The 22715-nt window shown below is 40.4% G+C and overlaps 1 pseudogene across 1 annotated transcript; it reads right to left on the bottom strand.

Moving 5' to 3' along the window:
* Positions 1-3427: 3427 nt before the first annotated feature.
* On the bottom strand, positions 3428-4071 carry LOC311183757 (Fanconi anemia core complex-associated protein 24-like; annotated as a pseudogene). Its single transcript has one exon. The product of its transcript is annotated as a Fanconi anemia core complex-associated protein 24-like (transcript).
* Positions 4072-22715: the final 18644 nt, after the last annotated feature.

Raw genomic sequence — 22715 nt, 5'->3', positions numbered from 1 at the left:
AAGGCTTCACCAGAGGAGGCTCACAGACCATTATTGGGGAGCTCCTGCTCTTGATGCTCACAGCCCACCCCACACGCTGCGCTGTTGGACAGGAGAGGGGCACACCACTCACGGGAGTCCCCAGGGGTCCGGTGTGGTGTCAGCTCTAAGAGCGTCTCTATTTCACCCCTTCCTTGGTGTAGACTCGGCTGGTTCACATTGTGGAGAATCGCTCTTACCCTTTCATGTCCCACAACGGGGTTTGCTGTCCTCACGTCCTGAGTCATCAACTCCCTATGCCTGACCCCCATCCCGACTCCACAACTGAAGGCTGAGGTGCCCATGAGAGCGCAGGGCAGCTCTGTCTGAAATTCCTGCTGGGCCTGATCCTCACACGGCATCTCACCTCTTCGTGCCTGTTTCTTGGGACACAATCTCGTGGGCCCTTCCTTCCCCCACTTCCTGGGAGGGAAGTGTCTCTGGGGAGCAGAGTCCCCGCTGTGAGGACTGTGCACCTGCGGGGGGTGGGTCTCTGGACACTGAGAATGAGAGTGGGGAAGTCTCCTCTTCCTTACCTGGGTAAGAGAAAAAGGGCAGCTTCACGATTAATCACATTAATAACTTGGCAGCCTTCCAGAGTCATTCGTTAGTTTATTCTTAATGTTAGTTATTTTTCCTGAGGTTTTAGAAACACTGAATGTTTAATTGTAGCAGATCCATTATGAACTCAGAGGTATTTCAACGTATAGTGTGCATATGCACAATTATTTAAAAATGGCCACATAACAATACTGTGAGCAGGCTGAGGTTCCTGTCCCATGTCCCCTTCTGTGTGTGTCACTGTGAGAATCACCGCCATGGGAGACCACGCAGCAGTAGTCGGCCTCGTCCTCAGGCTGCGGCCCCGAGACGAGCAGGAGCCCTGCGTTGGCCGAGGTGTCCTTGGCTCCAGAGAAGTGGCTGGGGACCCCGGGGCCCTGGCCCTTATCTGAGTCTGTGTGGTAGTTCAGGAGATAGCAGGGAGGGCTCCCTGGATTCTGCTGGAACCAGAATATCTTTTTGCTCTGGACACTGACGTCATTGCTCAGGGTGCAGGTGAGTCTGGCTGTTGCTCCAGGAGACGCAGAGAGGGAGGGCTGCCGAGTCAGCACAGGCTGGGAGAGGGAACCTGCAAGTACAGACACTCATGGGTGAAGGGACAAGGACCAGATACAATTTTATGAATTACTGTGTGAGACAGACTGAAAAAAGCTTGCAGTGACACCTGGTCCTTGAGGCCTGTCCCCACCTGTGCAGTGAGAGAGGATCACGAGGAGGAGAGGCGTCCAGGCCATGGTGCTCACAGCCCCTGAGCCCCACATGGGGCTGGGCTCCCCAGGCCTCCTTTTCTTCCCCACCCTCTGCCACAGGAGGGGCTGTGCATGCAAATGGGCTTCCATCCAGGGACTTCTCAGCCCTCCCTGAGCCTTAGTGCTGCAGCTCAGCTCACACCCCACACTGAGAAAGACGAGGGTTTGCTTCACCCCTTGGGAGAGCCCTGGGAGGAAGCACCTGTTGACACCACACACAGGGCCCTGCTCAGAGGGCTGTGCCGGACCAGGGAGGACACAACAGTTCAATCTCCATCAGGTAGCCAAGCACTCAGCCCCCAGGCCCTGGCTCCTCTGAGTGAATTGCCCAGGGGCCATCCCACAGTGCCCCCTGCTGGTCATGGGGCACACATTCACCAGGGCCCAAAGTCCTGAGACCCCCAGCTCATGTGGTCACTGTCTCTATTCCCACATTCACAGCCTGATTACCAGAGATTGCTATGCTGACATGCTGTGCTAGACTCCTGTAAAGTTTTCATTTCCAGAAGGACTCCTGGTCCATGCAGGTGCCTAACAGCATGTGTGCGTGTAGTCATATGTATGTATAAATAGTCAAGCACATTTAATGTTATAACCCTTTCTCCTATAGTACATTCTAGAAAAGTCGCATCATCCACAAGTGTGTAAAAGCAGCATAGATGACGACGGACAGTTGAGTTGGTTGGACTATGTCCTATGGAGGGAAAGGACTTTTCCATTCTACATGGAACGTCAATGTCACATTTGAACATGAAAATTCAGCGAACGGTTCAAAAATCATGGAATGCTTTTAGACTTTTGATAATGATTAGATTGATTTATAAAAAAACTAATGGTTTGCTAGGCATACCGCTTACTCAGCACTTACAAGTAATGATGTAACACATTTCTTCATTCATGAACATAATAGATGGCTGGGTACAAGGAGCAATCAGATCCACCTGACTCAGGCACATTGGCATTGTCCAGGTGTGTCCAGAAGTGAGATTGATACGAAGCCTACAGAATTCTTACTTGATCTTTTTTTTGAACACATCGTTAATTGTATTTACTTTTCTGAACAAGCGGCTGCATCCCTGGTCCCTGGCTCTCCTCTCTGCATTCAGCTGCCCCATGTAGATCTTCCCATTGCTGGGATATACATTAACAAACATTCTTTTCCTCCCTCACACACACTCGCTTTTTATCTTTATTTTTTTTATTTTTTTAATAAAGATTATTTACACATACAAGGGCTGGGATACAGGCCAGAGATGCCGGGGGCAGTGAAAGGATTCACCAGAGACAGCATGGGGAGCAGAACAGGCAGACTGACTGAAACACACTGCTGAGGAGAGCAGCAGGTGAGACAGGAGAGGTCTGCCTCACCATGTGGGTTTCTCCCTGGCCGGCGGGGGATGGAACTCATGCTGCAGGGGCTGCAGATCGCTTCATAGTGTGGTGCTTAACTCCCTTGTGCCACCAGGGACACCCGAGACTTTTTATCTTTAAATAGGAACTCCAGACTCCGGCTTTGTGTGTTCGGAAGATGTGCCTCATGTTATAAACAAACTGTGCAGCCACCAGGGAGGGAGGGAGGAAGGGAGGAAGAAAAAAGGCAGTCCCACTGTTTATTTAGTCCCACTGTTTATTTACACTGGCAGTAGTTTTCAAAGCACAGACCTGGAGAACAGCAGCTCTGCCACCAGGAACAGGGGCTTATGGTCCACAGTTCTTCATTATTTGTTTCTTTCAGATAGTCTTATCTATCACCTGAAACTTGATAAGCCTTTTTCATGATACATGCAGATCAAGGTCACATAAAAATCTTCCCAAGCTGGATTGTTGCTGAGTCTGAGCATCTCTAATTAAATGCACTCTTTGGAAGAGCACCACTGGCCCTCTTCAGGCCAGCAGGAGGAGGGCAGTGCCCCCAGGGACGCACTAGCTGAAATATCTGGACCCAGAGAGTAGGGCAGGACAACAGGCAGGCTCCAATCTGGACTCTTCCAATAGTTGCTGGAGAGGAATTCTTTTGTTTTGGCTTTGAAATATGAAAAGAAAACAGGATCCTGTCCCTTGTGGTCTAAAAGAACACTGCAGAACGAAGGCGGCAAGTGTCACCTGGACTGAGTGAAGGAGTGAATTTGCTGTGCTGCTGCTGGTCTGACCACTGGCTCCAGTTGTTGGATGGAAGCTTTACCGAGTTGCTGGAGGCTTGGAAACTTCTGAAGCAGTAGGGGAGCTTTAGTTTTTCCAATCCCTGAGATCTGTTGCACGGTTCTAAGAAGGTGGGGCTCAGAAATCTGAGCCTGTTTCTTCATGAGAAAAGGGTTTTTACTGGGATCTTTGGTTTGCTCTTGAACTAACTTCATAATGAGGCAGGATGCCTCCCTCTGGCTGGCCACTGGAAGCAAGACCATCCCTAGGTCCAACACAGTAAACTTCTGTATGGCTGGGAAGTACTGTTCACTCATTTGAGTTTTTTCAACTGCTACAATCCCTTGAAGAGTATTAGAATTTCTAGCCCGAACAAGCCACTTTCTGTAGCCATTCCCTGCCACCAAATCAGCGTCGGTGATACAAAGAATACAGGATCTGCAGGATAGGTAAAAATCTACCAGTGGCAAGCCATCCTCAAACACGAGTTTGTCTTTCCCTTGCATCTCCTGTACCTGCTGGCACCCGTGCCATTTCTCATTAGCCACATGTGACCAAAGGGCAGGTGCATGGTGCCTGCACCATTAGGAGGACTCCTTTCCATTGGTGGCCTCAATCGAAGGAGGGAACCACAAGAAAGTGTTGGAGCAGACTGACCTGCACATGGTCCCACATTCCACTCCCAGCTGGGAGTGGTAGGAGCCCATCTGCAGTGTTGTTCTTTAAAGGACTGAATCATCTGCCAATGTCTAAGACGCAGGAGATTGGAGTGCTGGTTGCCAAGTCCCTCATTTATGCCTCCTGCCTGGTCCCTGTCACTCTGGCTCAGCCCTCAGTCCACCTGGAGCCCATCACTATTTGTTTGTTTGTTTGTTTGTTTGTTTTTTTACAGAGTTCTTACTTGACAAGTTACAGGTCAAGTGAACAAAGTGTCACTTGAATCATAAACATAAATTATCATGGCCCCTAAATCCATTCCAAGAAGTGAGTCAGTTTATGATACCACGGTTCTTTGAATGAAGACAGCCAGGTCAACTTGATTAAAACCCCTGATAACTGCCAAAAATTATCCTATGATCTGTCTTCCTGTCATCCCCAAAAGGACCTTTAATCCTTGATTAGGTGAATGCGCAATGTGGAAATGGAAATAACCAGAAACCTTGGGAACACAGGACATTAATTCTGAGTTAACATTGACTCCAGGGAACCACAATGTAACTGTTGTCTCCCAGAGCACACATTTATGGAGACTGGGTGCTAACTGTGTGGTTTTAGTGCATAAATGTCCCAGAGGGTCCCCAAACCCACCCTATATTTTTCTTCCAAGTTCCATACATCATGATCAGGATACGTTATAACTCAAAGCTGATAGATTCTCAACAAAGGTTACTGGCTGATACTGATTGACCTCTGGAGAGAAGACTATTATGGCAAATTGGAAGTTTCTAGACTGGTGCCTACCTAGACATAAGCAATATCACATTTTTAGAGGAAATGCAAGCTTTAGTATCACCATGAAGAACTCGAAAAATGCCGAGTTGGTGATTCCAACCACATGCTTGATGTCGTGTTGCACAGAAGATATTCTTGGACAGTGACAATGGATTATCATATGGTTGACGAGGTGGTGACTCCCACTGCAGCTGCTGTTGCAGATGTGGTTACAATTCTTGGACAAATGAACACATCCTCTGCTAACTGGTGTGCAGCTATGGATTGATCACATGCATTTTTCTTGCTAGTTCTTCACAATGTGCAGGTATGATCATAATGCACATGGCTACCTCACTGCGGTTTCTCTCTGAGACACCTGTAGCACATTTTTAAAGAAAATCCCTCCCAGTGAGCTGAACTTTGAGAAGACGACCTGGCTCGTTACTTTATTCAAAAAAAAAAAAAAAAAGCACAAATAAATAAGAGGCCAGATGTGAAAGCACACAGGTTTGTGGGATGAAGCCAATGGTTTACCTGGGTGACCTAGTCTTGGAAGGAACATGACTGAAAAATCATGTTTGGAAAAACACTACACAGAATTATAATCTTGAATGCATAAATAAATGATTCTTAAATAAATACTTTGCCAATGACTAAGATAACTTGTTAAAAAGAAAATAAAGCAGAGCCCTTCATCAGTATTCAAATGAAACGTTATTTATGTGCCACTACATTCCAAAATAAAAGACGGCAAATGTAATTTGTCCATTGCACATTGAATCAATGGTTATTGTGGCTAAGGATCAGAGCTTCCGATTTTCTCATTTCTCATTTATTCAGCAAGCATGTGCTAAGGTACTGTGACAACCACTGGAATGACAATACAGAGATGGCATGGTCCGCTCCTCAATGATCATGTATGCAGCATGACAGGTATGAACAGGGTGCTACTGGAACACAGAAGGAACTTCACGGTTTTGTGTCACTATTTTCCAGCTTTTTGGTGGAGGTGATATATGAACTGATACCTGAAGGGCAAGGCAAGGATATGCCAGACAGAGAAGAGATGCGGAGCCAAAGAGCTGTAGAGAAGGTAATGCACTGTGGCTTTATACAGTCTCAGTCGGTCAGATGCTAAAGTAAAGGGGCAGCAAAGGAAGTAGTGGGAGATAAGGATATGTAAGTTGGCAGGACCCAAATTTATTTGGCTGCTTTTATTCCATGCTGAGGATACTGGAACTTCCCCTGGGGGCAAAAGATAAACCCATGACAAACTAAATGAGTGTAGATTTAAATGTCACCTATCAAGTGACAGCTATTGCTGGACCGAGGACTAGTCGATGAGTATAGGTTTTTGTTTTGTTTTGGACCTTATTACTAGAAACACAAGAAGCTGATGAAGCCCATCTTTTCTGAGAAAAGTTTCTGTGTGCAGGTTGCTATTTCCACAAGGATGAAAGAAGTGAAGGAAGGGTAGAGCCAGAAATAAATAGAGCTAAAGCAATCCTGAGGAAAGAAGAAACATGGAGGCAAGTTACCTGATTTTAAACACTATGATTTAGTAATTAACACAATAGTGTATAGGAATAAAAGCAGACACAAAGCTTTGGAACGGAATCAGAGGCATGGCAATCCAGCTACACATATATCAATTCCCAATTTATGACAAAAACGCCACAACCATGCAATGGAGAAAAGGACATCTCTTTAACAAGTGGGGCAGGAAAATCAGACAGACATGTGGGGAAGAAAGACCTTAGACCCACTCTCTAACTCATAGTACAATGATAAGTTCATAAAGGATGAACAATAAAATACATAGAGGTGAGCATTGTTGATAGGTTTCAAGGCATCACTGACATAGATGTCTTTGGAGTCTATACTCTTAAGGCAAGGGAAACAAAAGCCAAATAAACAGATGAGATGACATCAAAATAAAAACCTTTCACACAGCAAAAGAACATATTAGCAGAGGAAAAAGACATCTCACAGAATGGATAAAATATCCACACAGCATGCAACTGACAAGGGATTGATATTCAGGTATACAAAGAACTCATCCAAAGTAACTCTTAGACAACTTTTTTGAGGCATTTGAAGTCATTATGAAGACATGTCTTTCTGTATCTTGATAGAGTAGTGATTTTTGATCCTTCTTACTGAGACTAGCATAATTGGCCAAACCAGTGGACCACGGACTTGGAACCACAACATTAAACCTAAACTGCTTTTTCACTTATCTAAAAATATTAAAAACAATCAACTTTTTCCCCAAAAACAGGCAAAGAAATTTCCTCAAAAATCTTCTCTAACATTGCTTCTGTATGTATACTCTACCTTATAAAATGATACATTATCTGATTTTTTAAAATTTTCATGAGAAAAAGAATATTTAACAATTTAAAGCCATATTTGACTTTCATTTTCTTTCTCTATCAAATAATCCAATTTCACAACTTTGAAGTTTCCACACCCATTTAGCAGCAAAGCTGAGTAAGAATTCTTAGCTTTACTGTTCCATGATTTATTATGACAAGAACCCAAATGCAAAAAATCATGTGAGATCTTTTAAAATGAGCTGTTGCTGCTTTTATGTTCATTAAGAAGAACATGAAAACACCATCAAAACCATAAGTTAATGTGCATTGATTGAAGTAGAAATTTTAATAAAAATGATAGCCAATAAAGCTAGCTGGTATTAAAAGATTCCTTTACATTGTTCTTGTAGTGGTCATTCAGTGATTGCAAGTTATAGAAACATAAGTTAACTCGTTTTTAAAAATTCAAATATTGGCCTCCCCGGTGGCGCAGTGGGTTGAACACAGGGCTGTGAAGCTGTCCAGCCTCTGCAGCGTGGGTTAGATTCCCGGCCAGCCAGAGAGATTTCCACATGGAGCAGCAGACCTCTCCTGTCCTGCCCAGTGCTCCCCTCAGCAGTGCTTTCAGTCAGTCTGCCTGCTCTGCTCCCCACTGTCTCTGGTGAATCCTCTCAGCCTCCTGCACCTCTGGCCTATATCCCAGCTATTATATAAGTAAATAAATCTTTAAAATAAAATAAAAATTCAAATAGTTGTTTGATTTGACTATTTGGGAAGTGGTCCATATTTTATAAAAAGAGATTAAAAATGTTAAAAGATAAAATTGTGCTTAAGGATGTATTCTTATGTAAGATAGTGACAACAGAAATTAATTTTTAATAATTAATTTATGCTTAATTCATAAAAAGGAGTTACTATAAATGATAACATCTGTTTAGATGTCAGTCATAAACTTATTGCATGGTGGAAAAATGAGACAGGTAATGTACAGAGAAACTTTAAAATTCTTATGAACCACAGTCCAACTGAAATCAATCATAAAGTAAGCCAAAGTATCTCAAAGTATACTTCCAGTTATCAAGCATTAATATTTAATTTCTAAGATCTAATTAAACACAGATTTTCAAGAAATTTTAAATGTGTTGATTTAGTTACATCTAATTCAATAATGTCGGTGATTTTGAAAATGAGAGCACCAGGGACTTGTAATTTTAAATTTTATGTCTACTTTATTAGCACAAGTAACTGACATTTACTTAGTGTGTATAAATAAGTCAGTTGAACAACTAAGAATTTTGTCTAAGTACAAATGAATATTGCATCAGAAATTTGAAACCCAAGGTAATATAAAATTTGTCAAAAGGTAATATAACTAACCTTGTCATAGTTATGTGTCTGTGCTTTCATTTTAAGGCCATGGGTTGAAGGTAGGAAAAGTTGTTGAATTTCCTCTTGTTGTAAGATAACTATCAAGCATGAAACGATTATTAAGACTATTAATAGAATGTGTAGCAGAAGATAGCAGTAGGTCTAGCCTTGGAGGAGGCGCGTTGAATACATATTCCTGATGTGTTTCCTTCACAAGAGGTTCAGTATTGACTTCTGTTAGCTTCTTGATGGCCCCGTGAAGACTGAAAAATCCAAATCCTTATATTTTATTTTTGCCTAAATAATTTGCACTTTAAAAACAAATGTTGCCATAACATGAATTTCCCATAAAACAATGTTTTAACACTCAAAACGTGTTGGTGCATACCTACTATTTACAATTAGGGGTTTAAAAGTGTGGTAAAAAAGCCCATGTTTCCGGGAGGGTTCCTAATAAGTAATTCAAAGCAGGGAGGGTGGGCAGTGTTGGAGGCGGCTTCAGGGATAATGCCAAGCATTTCCTTTCACTATCCGTACACATTTCACTCAGTACCTCTGACAGTTAAACCTTTGGCACTGAAGATTAACTTAGAACAACAACTTCTAGGGGAGAACAGGAGAGCTGCCTGGTGGCTGACTAAAGAGAACTAAACAGCTCCAAGGAAAACAAAGCCCCTAATATTGTTACAAAGGCACTGGTGTTGAGATCTACCCATTTGGGCTTCCACACACCTCCTCAAGCAGAAGCAGAACCCAATATTTATTTGTAGTCAGTCTGTAAATGATACTACCCTTCACCTCCTGCAGCTTTCCTCATTTCACTTGTATGCCTTTCTGGAGAGCAGAAAATCTAAAACTCTGAAGGATAATTTGTCTCAGGGTGCCCTCTAGCAATAGTGTCAAAGATCACATTAAGAAAATTAATTCACCAGTAACCAAACTGTGCTAAGTGTAGTGACACTTGAAGACCACTTGAATTAAAATGGTAATCTTCAAAAAAAATAAACTCATTAATATTTCTACTGGGAGAATTATGACAAGCAATTTTATAACAATAACACTATTTAAGTTATAAAGTTTCAAATATCCTTATCTTAAAGTCTATTAGATCAGGTTAACTAGATGAAATTATTTAGGGCTAAAAATTAAGTCATGTAAAATCAACAAAAGAGGAGATTCAAACAGTCCTGCAGCAACATTTTAAAGATAAGTTCACTTATTAACATTATTTTCCAAATAATAACCTCTTAGTAATTACATGAACCTGGATCTATAACAATTATGCTTTAGAGGTAAATAAGTGAACTAAGTTTCTTTCCCATAATTCCTGTTTTTACAACTTACGTGTTTACGGTAATTTGCAATGATTTTCTAGAGTTTGATTCTTCTAGATAGAGTTGCCTGTATTTTCCCAATTTTATTCTCTGTGACTCTAATTCAGTTTTCAGTCTGCAATTTTCAGTTTCCAAATTTGTATTTTTGACTTCCATTTGATTTATTGAAGTAGTCTGAGTATCTCCAAACAGTTCTTGGGGTTCTATTTGTGCCTAAAGAAAATTAAAAAGCATTTTAAATGCTTATAATCTGGTTAATTATACAAGTTTCTTTCTGAGTCAGTGATTCAGAGAGCAATTTCAAACATGAAGGGCCTCCCTGGTGGCATAGGGGTTAAGTTATCAGTTCTATCACTGTGACCTGAGTTTGATCCCTGGCCAGGAAGCTAACCCACACATGGTGCAACAGACCTTTCCTATCTCACCTGCTGTTCCCCTTAGCAGTGTATTTCAGTAAATCTACCTGTTCTGCTCCCAATTCTGTCTCTGGTGAATCTCTTAAAACATCACCCCCGCCAACTGTACCTCTGGCCTACACTCCGGTTCTTCTAAGCAAAAATAAATTTTAAAAAATTGAAAATTTTTAAAAAATTTTTCAAATGTGAAAAAGTTAGTTTAAAAATACCAATATCAACTGAATTTATTGTGAATTATAGAAATGAAATTGAATCATGCCCATAGTTGTACTCATGTAATCTGATAATCCAAAGAATAATAGAATCAATTTTAAAAGATGGTAATTGAACGATATAAATTAAGAATAGTCTGACAGCATGGTACTACTTTTAAATCATCATATTTTCTTGCAGCTACCTAAATAAGATATTTCTGTTCCTGATTTTATATCAATATGACTTTATTATGTTAATAATATACAATGCTAACATGTGTACTTTGAAAAATATCATCCATTGACCTTCTTTATCATACAACTTCTTCTTTACTGAATTCAGTTTAAGTAAGAGAAGTTGTTATCCTCTTGCCTAAACTGCTATGTAGCTTAGACAACAGATTCAAACCCCTAACCATTCTTCCCTGATCAATTTGCAAAACTTGACAACCCACTGAAACTCTCAAAGGGAAGTGGAGATGGAGGCGAGACTAATGGTGGCAAATTCCACACTGGGGAACATTTTCCCTCTTTTGTATTAGATCTTTACATTAACTTCAATTCTCAGCTTAAATCCTTCTGTCTCAGAATAAAAGTGAAGACATTCCAATGGCCTTCAAGACACTTAGGACTCTGCCTCCACCTACCTTCCTGACCTCAACCCCTACAAATTTTCCCTCCTACACTGCCACCCCTCATTTGTCTGAAAATGGGGGTCTGGGGCCAAAGTAACATATCACAGAGTTATACAATTCTCTTAGTGTTGGATAATCTAGGTCCAAATGATAATAATTGAGCCTTAAAATGAGAATTATCAGAAAATTATTTATAAAAATGTTCAAAGTATAAATCACAGTGAGACGATTAAATCAGAATTTTGCCAACATTTGTCTCAAATTATAATTTCATGAAAAATAGATGCCTTTAAAGTGCTGAGCAGGTCTTTAGAACACATAATTTGAGACTAAAATATTTTCAAATTCAATTCAAACTGACATGAGTAAAAATAAAGCTATATCAACTGTTATCTAAAATAACCAAAAAAAAAAAAAATAGTAAAGTTCTGAAAGAAAAGTTCTATGAGATGCAGCCTCTACATCTCAGTTCATCTGAAAAATCTGGAAAACCTTGACTGTCAAGGTAATACACTTACTTGACTATTAATTCCAAAATATTCATTTTAGGTATGAGCAATTTTACCTACCTGCCTCATCATAGTACAAAACTGGAGTTACAAAGATTCATATTTTTATTTTAGCAGAATGACTAAGTTATTAATATCAGTCTGTACCTATTGACAACTTATTGTTTGGCCTTTTAAAATTTCATAGGTGAGATTAGAGAAAACAAAGACTCTGCGGTGCACTTGAAAAGCATACGCGGGACACAACTGCCCAGGTCCCCGAGCCTGCGACCTAGGCTTGAGGGAAGATGCTCAGGAGCCCTCATTGAGGTGAATCTCCCTCACTAAGTAATCAGGCACATGGATATGGGAGCAGGGTGCAAAAGGCACCATTTCTGCAGACACTGAACTGGGCTACAGCCCGCATCCTAGACCTGAGGGCTTTGGAACTGAGACCCGGGGCATGGAATTTGGGGCATGGGAACCTCACAATGGTGGGGCACAAGGCAGACGCAGACCCCCATGCCGTTGAGGCACTCCACGTCACTCCCACGGGGTAAAAAAAAAAGTTCCCTAAGGTCACTAGCAAAGAGCTCTGGGGCCAACTAGCGACCAGAAAAAAATCACCAACACCCTATAGTTGGAAACCCTCTCTCAGGCACTGAGAGCATGTGGGCCACGCAAACGGGGATAAGGAGGGAAATCAGGCGTGGAGCAAGACCCCATCGTGGAACTGAGAGCTAGGCACAGGATCCAGGGCGTGGGACGTGCCATAGCAGTGGGCACTGCACAGGGTGACAGCCAGTGTTTTGGATCTGATAGCCCAGGAACTGAGACATAGAGTGCAGAATTCAGGGTGCGGGATTCATACAGCAGTGGAAGAACACCGGGTGAACACAGGGCAGACACAGCACCCAGCTTGAATAAGAGCCCGTGCTGTGATGCTCCCCTCCGCACTCCCTCTGCTACTCAGAGAACCACTCGGAAAAAGCATGGGTCAGCAAGCACGGGCCTCTGGTGCCACCTCGCTACCAGAACTAAATCACTAACTAGCTGATTCTCTGTTGGAACTGAGTAAATATAGAGGGAGGGAATGAAGGGACAGAGCCCGGCTTACAGCATCAACGCCAGGTGGAGTTTTGGCCTACCAGTGCTGGTCTCAGTCTGGTAAACAGTTTCCGACACCCTTAAAGGAGCACTCCAAAGAGATGCCCACCAACACCAGTGGCACAGCGTCCCAACGCATAGAACTAATTAGAAAGCAAACAACAGGGAGAAGAAAAAACATAAATAACCAAGCAAGCCCGCAGGAGGACACAACACAAAAAGAAATACAGTCACCAGAACTCAACAATGACACGGAACTTCTCGGCCTATCAGATAGAGAATTAATAATCACCCTGATTAAAAAGCAGAAAAAAAAATGAAAAGGAAAGAAAATGATTTGAGACAAATAATCATTGAACTGAAGAATGAAACTGAGACCTTAAGAAAGGAAAGAAAAGAAATGCAGGAGATAAAAAGATTACTAGAGGAGATAAAACTCTGGGAAAAGCAATGAAAAAAGAATCGATGAAATGGAAGAACAGATTAGTACTATCAAAGATATAGAAATAAAAAGAGCAAAAAGAGAAAAGGAGAGAGAAGTGCAAATGAAACAGTATATGGAGACTCTTAGACAATTATCAGACTCCATGAAGAGAGGAAATGTAAGAGTTATAGGCATTCCAGAAGGTGAGGAGAGAGACAAAGGAACTGAGAAATTATTCAAGGAGATAATTGAAGAAAACTTCCCAAGCATGAAAAAGGAAATGAATATAGACATACAAGAAGTGAGAAGAACTTCCAGTTACCATAATGAAAAGAAAATCACAGCAAGATACCTAGTAGTAAGCTTGAAAGTGTCCAAGACAAGGAAAAAATAATGAAACTGGCAAGGAGGAAGAAAAGATAACTTATATGGGAAAACCAATCAGGTTAACTTCTGACTTCTTTGAAGAAACATTACGGGCAAGAAGAGAATGGAATAACATATTCAGCAAACTTCAACACAGCAAACATCAACCAGAATACTTTACCCTGAAAAACTCTCCTTCCTCTACGAAGGAAAAATATGAACCTTCTCAGACAAACAGAAACTCCAGAAATTCATTACAACTAAACCCCCACTCCAAAAAATTCTACAAGAAGTCCTAAAGCCAAAACCAACAGAGGAATGAACAAGAAGAACAGAATACAGCAAGGAATAAAATCACAAAAATGCCAAACAAAATGGTAAACACAGAAGCCAACATATCAATATTAACTCTAAATGTAAATGGATTAAACTCATCAATAAAAAGACACAGAGTAGCAGGCTGGATTAAAAAACAAAATCCAACCTTCTACTGTCTCCAGGAAACACATTTAACCACAAAAGATAAACACAGACTGAAAGTAAAAGGGTGGAAAACAATCCTACAAGCAAATGGACCAAAAAAGAAGGCAGGAACAGCCATACTTATATCAGATGAAATAGACTTCAAATTAAAAAAAGTAAAAAGAGACATAGATGGACACTACATTATGATCAAGGGGACAATATATCAGGAATATATAATACTCATCAACATATACTCACCAAATGAAGGGGCACCAAAATATATTAGACAATTATTATCAGCTCTGAAAACAGATATTAAAGAAAATACATATATAATGGGAGACTTCAACACCGCACTCTCACCAACGGACAGATCAACAAGACAAAAAATAAACAAAGACACTACAGACCTAAATAAAGACATAGAACTCACAGTCTTAACAGACATCTATAGGACACTGCACCCAAAAAAATCCAAGTACACATTTTTCTCAAGTGTGCATGGATCATTCTCCAGAATCAATCACATAATGGGCCACAAACAAATATCAACAGATACATGAAGATCAAAATCATTCCAACTATCTTCTCCAATCATATAGGCATCAAGCTAGAAATAAATCATGACAAGAAAACAAGGAACCCTCTCACTTCATGGAGATTGAAATCCACACTACTGGAAGACCACTGGACCAATGAGGAGATCAAAGAAGAAATTAAAAAATACTTTGAGTTGAATGACAAGGAGGACACCACTTACCAGAATGTATGGGATGCAGCAAAAGCAGTAATAAGAGGAAAATATATAGCAATACAGGCTCACATCAACAAACAAGAAAGAACTCAAAGAAACAACCTAATCTCACATCTCAAAGAACTAGAAAAAGAACAACCAAAAAAACCCTAAAGCCAGTAGAAGAAAGGAAATAATAAAACTCAAAGCAGAAATAAATGAAATGGATATTTAAAAAAACAACCAAAAGATCAATGAAAGCAAAAGTTGGTTCTTTGAAAGAATATAAACAAAATAGACAAACCTCTAGCAAGGCTCACAAAGAAAAAAATGGGAGAAAACACATATAAATAGGATAATAAATGAAAGAGGAGAAATCACAACAGACTCAGTAGAAATCAAAAGAATAATCAGAGATTACAATGAAAACTTATACGCAAACAAATTCAACAACCTGGAAGAGATGGACAAATTCCTAGAACGATATAATCATCCAAAGCTGGACAAAGAAGAAATAGAACAACTAAACAGACCAATTACAAGCAGCGAAATTGAAGCAGTAATCAAAGCACTCCCCAAAAACAAAAGCCCAGGCTCAGACGGCTTCACAAATGAATTCTACCAAATGTTCAGCAGTGAATTAGTGCCTATCCTGCATAAACCCTTTCAAAAATTTTAAAAAGAAGGAATACTACTAAATGCATTCTACGAAGCCAACATTACACTAATAACAAAACCCAACAAAGACATCACAAAAAAAGAAAATTACAGGCCAATCTCCCTAATGAACATTGATGCAAAAATCCTCAATAAAATCCTTGCCAACAGAATCCAACAATGCATCCATAAGATAATTCACCAAGTAGGATTTATTCCAGGGACACAAGCATAGTTCAACATCCAAAAATCAATCAACATAATCCAACACATCAACAAAAAGAAATATAAAAACCACATGATAATATCCATAGATGCTGAGAAAGCATTTGACAAAGTACAACACCCATTCATGATAAAGGCCCTTGAAATTCTCGGGATACAAGGAACATACCTCAACATCATAAAGGCCATCAATGACAAGCCAACAGCCAATATCATTCTCAATGTTGAAAAGCTGAAAGCATTCCCATTAAGATCTGTAACAAGACAAGGATGTCTACTCTCACCACTGCTTTTCAACATAATACTGGAAGTCCCAGCCACAGCAATAAGACAAGAGAAAGACATACAAGGAATCCAAATAGGCAAGGAAGAATTTAAACTATCACTATTTGTGGATGATATGATAATATACGTAGAGAACCCCAAAACTCCACAGAAAAACTAATTAAACTAGGGCCTCCCCGGTGGCGCAGCAGTTGAGCGCTGGGTTTTGAAGCTGCCCGCAGCCTCTACAGTGCCAGTTCGATCCCTGGCTGCTCCCTGGCCCTGGAGTGGGGTCCCACAAGGCACGCAGACCTCTCCTGCCATGCCCACTGCTCCCCTCAGCAGTGTACTTCAGTCCTTCTGCCTGCTCTGCTGCCTGCTCTGGCTCTGGTGAATTCTCTCACCCTCCCACGCTTCTCACTGTACCCAGTGCTTGTATAAATTAAAAAAAAAATCTTAAAAAAAAACCCCAAAACTAATTAAACTAATCAATCAGTTTAGTAAAGTGGCATGATACAAAATCAATGCACAAAAATCAGTAGCCTTCCTACACACAAACAATAAATCTGAAGAAGAAGAATTCAAGAAAACCATACCTTTTATTACTGAAACCAAAAAATCAAATACTTGGGAATACACCTAACAAAAGTGGTAAAGGACCTATACAAAAAAAAAAAAAAAAAAAAAAAAAAAAAAAACTATAAAAGGCTGTTAAAAGAAATAGAAGTAGACACAAAGAAATAGAAAGACATCCCCTGCTCATGGATCGGAAGGATTAACATTACCAAAATGGCCATTGTACCAAAAGCAATCTACAGATTCAATGCTATTCCAATTAAAATTTCAATGTCATTCTTCAAAGATATAGAAAAATATTGATGAAATTCATATGGAGCCACGAAAACACCAAATATCCAAAACCCTCCTGAAAAAAAAAAAAAGAAGGGAATGGAGGCATCACACTCCCAGACTTCCAACTATATTACAAAGCAATAATAATCAAAACTGCATGGTATTGGAACCAGAACAGATACACAGACCAATGGAAACGAATAGAAAAGCCAGAAATAAACCCACAGATTTATGGTCAACTAATCTTTGACAAAGGAGCAGGAATATGCACTGGAGCAAAGAAAGTTTGTTCAATAAATGGTGCTGGGATCACTGGGTCATTACATGCAAATGAATGAAACTTGCCTACTAACTCACACCATGCACAAAAACCAACTCAAAATGGATTAAAGAATTAGACATAAGACCTGAAACCATAAAATATACAGAAGGAAATATAGGCAAACCACTACATGACATGCACCTCAAAGACATCTTTACAGGCACATCGCCCAAAGCAGTGATAGTAAAGGCAAAGATAAACAGCTGGGACTACATCAAATTAGAGAGCTTCTGCACAGCGAAAGAAACAATAACTAAAACAAAGAGAAACCCCACGGACTGGGAGAAAATTTTTACACACACCACTAATGAGAAAGGACTGATCTCAAAAATTTACAGAGCTGATAAGACTCAACAAAAATAAAGAAAGTAATCCAGTCAAAAAATTGACAGAAGAGCTAAAAAGAAACTTCTCCAAAGAGGAAATACAAATGGCCAACAGGCATATGAAAAAAATGTTCAACATCACTTGTAATCAGGGAAATGCAAATCAAAACTACCATGAGATACCATCTCACACCAGAATGGCACATATTAAAAAAAAACTAGCAACAGCAAATGTTGGTGAGGATGTGGAGAAAAAAGAACTCTCCTGCACTCTTGGTGGGAGTGCAAACTTGTCCAAACACTATGGAAAGGTGTGTGGAGATTCCTCGACCTACTAAAGATAGAGCTTCCATATGATCCAGCAATTCCACTCCAGGTATTTACCCAAAGGACACAGAAACATTAATTCCAAAGAGCACCTGCACCCCTATGTTTATAGCAGTACTGTTTACAATAGCTAAGCTTTGGAAACAACCCAAATGCCCAAAAATAGATGACTGGATCAAGAAGATGTGGTGCATATACACCATGGAATATTACTCAGCATTCAAAAAAGATAAACACATGCAATTTGCAGCAACATGGGTGGAGCTGGAAGGGATCATGCTCAGCGAAATAAGCCAGAAAGAAAAAGAAAAATACTGAATGGTCTCACTCATAGCAGGAATCTAGAAAACTAAATAAGGGACCAGGAAAAAGAATAACTATAAGAAAGAAAAAATCAAAATCAACAAACAACTATGAACCAGAGACACACTATGGGGGAGGGGCAGGGAAAGGAGGGGCTGGGGTCAAAATAAGGGGGTTGCAATTGTATAGGGAACATAAAAATTAAAAAAAAAATTGAGGACAAAAAGGGTGATTAGATACGCAAATTGTAGTAAATCTCTCCAATGCAATACTACTCAGTAATAATTTTAAAAATACATGTTGATATAAAAAGTCTATTAAAATTATTGAGGCACAGCAGTATATTTCAGTCATCTGCCTATTCTGCTCCCCATTTTGTCTTTGGTGAATCCTCTCACCCTCCCATGCCTTGACCTGTACGCCAGCTCTTGTATAAAAATAAATAAATCTTTAAAAAAATAATAAAATAAAATAAAATAAAATTTCATAGGTGACTCCATGCCTTTGTATTGTGTAAAGCACCTCTCAAGTCTAATTTTTATTTACTGAACACAATAGATGGTTGTAAGCTGACAAAGCAAATATGATTATAGAGTCTATATATTTCTCATATTCACTAGATTCAATCTTTAGCCTTAACCAATTACTTCTTTTGAGTTTTCCTTCAGAAAGTTTGAAAAATATCATTCTTAATGGAATACTTACTTCTCTTGCTGCTTTTTCCTTTTCATATTTATATGTTCTTATTTTTAAACGATTACATTCATCAATTAACTCAACATTTGTTTCTTTTTGCTTCTCATTTTCAGTTTGAAGCCTTCTTATAGTGTCCTGGAGCTGGCCTTGAATATTCACTAATATCTCCTCTTTATTGTCAGCTTTGTTGTAAGCCTCATTCAGTTGCTGTTGAAGCAACATGTTTTCCCTTTGTATTTGAGATAATCTCTCCTCTAAATGTAGCTTCTCCTCTCTTGTCCCTTGGAAATGACATTCTAGGTCTCTCTCGGACTTGTGACTTTGACCACGATCTTGTACAGCAGCATCCAGTCTATGACGGCAGGATTCAACTTCTGATTTCAGTGTTTCTGTTTTTAGTTTTTCATTTTCCAATTGAGTGCTTAGCAAGTTATTTTCACACTTTAGAACAAGAAGTTGTTCACAATGTTGAGATACCGTTTTTGTAAGTCTTTCCTCACTCAGTTGTATTGTTTCTCGCAGAAAATCATTCATTTCTTCTAAAATTTCAATGGTCTTTTCTTTTTCCTGGTTTTGATTTTTCATTGTATTTATTTCCAGTTTTAGCATACTGATTTCATCCTGCAAAGTGTGGCTTTTATGTATTGGATCTTTCTCTCTTTCATTACTCTCAGAAGCCTAAGTAAAATATAGATTTTGTTAGCAGTCAACAAAATTACAATTTCTCTGAAATTAAAAGCAAATGATATGCTCATAAATGTAAAGATGGCAATAAAGGCTATCCAACTAAAAAAAAAATCAGTTGGACATCAAAATTTACATAAGTATAACTGCCCCAAAGTTCAGGAATTTAACTGAAGACTGAGTCCATGACGATAAAAAAAGGGAACATGAGAAAACTAAGAATCTCAGAATTGGAAAGAGACTAGCTATGAATTACAAGAAATGCAGAAGGCATAAAAGATTAGTGTATATCTTCAGACTGATTCAATTTCCTAAAAGTTTTCTTCTTCCCTGAGATTCCAATTACATTGTACTTATTCAGCATTTTTAAGGTCAGTTATAAGGATTCAATCTATTGTTAACTGGTAAACCCAGGCATGGTAGTATGCCTGAAGTTCTAAGCTACACATATGAATGGACTCATTTAGATGTCAATTCGGGAAGGGAGAAGTTAAAAATACAAGCAAACTACAGGATTTCCCCAGGTCCTCTGACTCTACTAGCTAGTGTACCAAACCACATCTGCTTCCTTGGAGTAAATATATTGATACAAAAGAAGTCTTCCGTTTGAAAGCACTAAAGGTAAATAAGGTGAAATTTATATGCTCTCTTTAAAAATCATGAGATTATTCCCTGGTGCTGTTAGTTTTATTTCTTCTTCAAAATGTTTAAAATGTGAAATAGAAAACCACTGCAGAATTTGTGGTAATAAAATAATTATTGATAAATTGTCACTAAGTATATATTATGGCATATCATTTCTAAAACTCCTTATATGGACATAGTTGCTATTTAAGAGGAAAAAAAAAAAGTTACTTTTCTCGAAAATAGGAAAGTTACATCCAAAGTATTATCTTTGACAATACTTCTGACGAACATAGATGCAAAAATTCCCAACAAAAATCTTAGCAAACTGGATTAAAAGGACTGAAAACAAGAGCCCCATGGCACCTAAAGGCCTTAAGGCATGGTGATTTGGGGGCTCTCTGGCTTGGCATGCAGCCACATGGGGGCAGCCCTTCCCCCACTCCATACCTCATCCATGTTCTCTCAACCCCCAGCCTGGCAGGCTCCAACTGCAGTGGCGGTGGTGGGTTCCTTGCTCTACCAGCTAGTCCTGGGGCTCTGGCAGTGAGACTTGTCCAGGCCCAGAGTGAGCTGGGGGAAAGAGTCCTACAGGCTGTGCACATGGCCATCATGGCAGGCTCTGAGCAGTGGTGCTATAGGAGTCCTTGCTGCACCAGCCAGATAGGACACTGGCAAGCAGCTAAGAAAAGGGCCTCACACAGTGGGGCCGAAGCTCAAAGAGCCTCACAACGTGGGGCTGAAGAAAAAGGGCCTCATCACGGGGCCAAAGACTTTTGAAGAGCCTCACACCATGGGGCTGAAGAGTCCTTGTGCCTCACACCGTGGGGCTGAAGATTAAACATCCCTCTGTTTTTTGTTCTTGGTCATAAGAAGAAAGAACTTCTCAGTAAATACATTGGGCAATAAATTATACATATAAAAATATTGTAAATACATGGCATGGAGAATTACCTACTTAAAAATTAAACACTCAATAATTTGGCCCACTTGACAATGGGAAATTATTATTGTGCAAGGGCATGCCTGATAAGTAACCCAGAGCTGGCCGCAATTTTCCTTATATGGAAGTTCCATAAAGAAGCCTCCTAATGATTCATAAAGTTGATTACGCTAGGAGTTTCTAGGTAGAAAAAAGTTCTAATAACTGATAACTGGGAAGCAACTGGTCTCTAGCCGCAGGCCATATAGATAGAGGAGTCTCCTGATACTGTAGCCTTGGCGGATAGGGAGGTGCCAAGGACTATTAGCTGTCTTAGGTAGTTGTTTAGGCTGAAATAATGAGTGTAAGTTTTAATTATCTAGTAACTTTAAAGGTCACCTCTTTTCTCAAAACACGTGGGCACCAAAGGTCCATGGGAAAGGAATGTACTGATTGTTTCTGTTTTGTGTCTATGCATACAATGATGTAATCCCACCGCTTGCCTTAATGTATAAATATCTGCTGAGACCCTCAGCAGAGATAATTGCACCAGAGAGAGTGTCTGTGTCTGCCTCACTCCCTTTCCCCTCAGCCCTCAAGTTTCGCCAACACTGTCGCATCCTTTCAGGGACACCTGACCTGACATTTTGCTGGAGCTGGTCTTCGGCACAGTGGCCTGCTCTCCAACAGCTCAGACTCATCAAAAAGCTCTTCTGCAGAGCCATATGCACGACCACACCTAGCCCCACTGAAGCATGCCAGCTCTTCAAGACTCCAGCCCCACTAAAGCTGGTTCTGAGGCCCACCATCAATGAGCTTGCTTGTCAGGTCTGGACAAGCAGTCACAGTTGCACTTTTTGAATACGACACTGGGATTGAAGTGGACCAATCATGTTTAAGCTCTCAATGGACAATCTGACTGGTTCCATTCCAGGATTTTTTGAGCCCATTGAGGATTCTAAATTAGCCAATAAGGTGGTGTTTGAAAGGTGGGAACCCTGATGAGGATAAAAGCCCGCACAACAACTGACTTGATGCATTGAGCAGATCCTTTCATCAGACCCTTCACAGACAAATTTAACGGGACAGCAAGATTTCCACAGATCTTCACAGAGAACTCCACAGCTCTTTGTAGAATTTTGTAGGGACCACTGACACCTCCATAGTCTTCAACACTTCCAAGACCGCTGCAGACTGTGAGACCACCACAGATCTTTGCTTCAATCTGCAGTCTTGTAACTGGATCCTTGCAGCCTCCAGAGGTTACGAAGCAAGGTGACTGTGTTGGGGTAAATTGTGCTGGCCTCAGCCCACTGCCTGTGGATGGTCCCCGCCCCAGACCCCAGTTAGGCTAGCTCTGGCCACACCTCTCTGGAACCAACAAGCCCTGACCTGAGTGCAGATCAGATTGGACATTTCCCCCTTTAATATCAGGCTCTAGGAGTCAAAACTGAACCAATCAGGTGTGGGCAAAATGGACCAATCAGGAGGGACTTAAGAGAACCAATCAAGTGCCAGTCTACTTCATTAATTATTCAGATTGAAAAATGGAAAATGAGCTATTAGTGCTAAATGGTCCAATCAGATGCTTAGGATTGAAAATGGCCTGTTCAGGCTTATTCAGTGGGGGCCCCTGAAGGGGATACAAGGCAGAACAAGAGCCAGCCTGAGGCAGATGCAGCAGCGGTTTCTGTGGAGGTCTATTGACGTGTGGAAGTCTAAAGTCTACAAGGTTTACATTCTACAGAGGTCTGGTGAGTCCCA

Source organism: Talpa europaea (assembly GCF_964194135.1).
Source record: "Talpa europaea genome assembly, chromosome: 14".
NCBI classification, from domain to species: domain Eukaryota; kingdom Metazoa; phylum Chordata; class Mammalia; order Eulipotyphla; family Talpidae; genus Talpa; species Talpa europaea.
The sequence above is the reverse complement of the archived record's forward strand: the minus strand, read 5'-3'. Positions and strand labels throughout refer to the sequence as shown.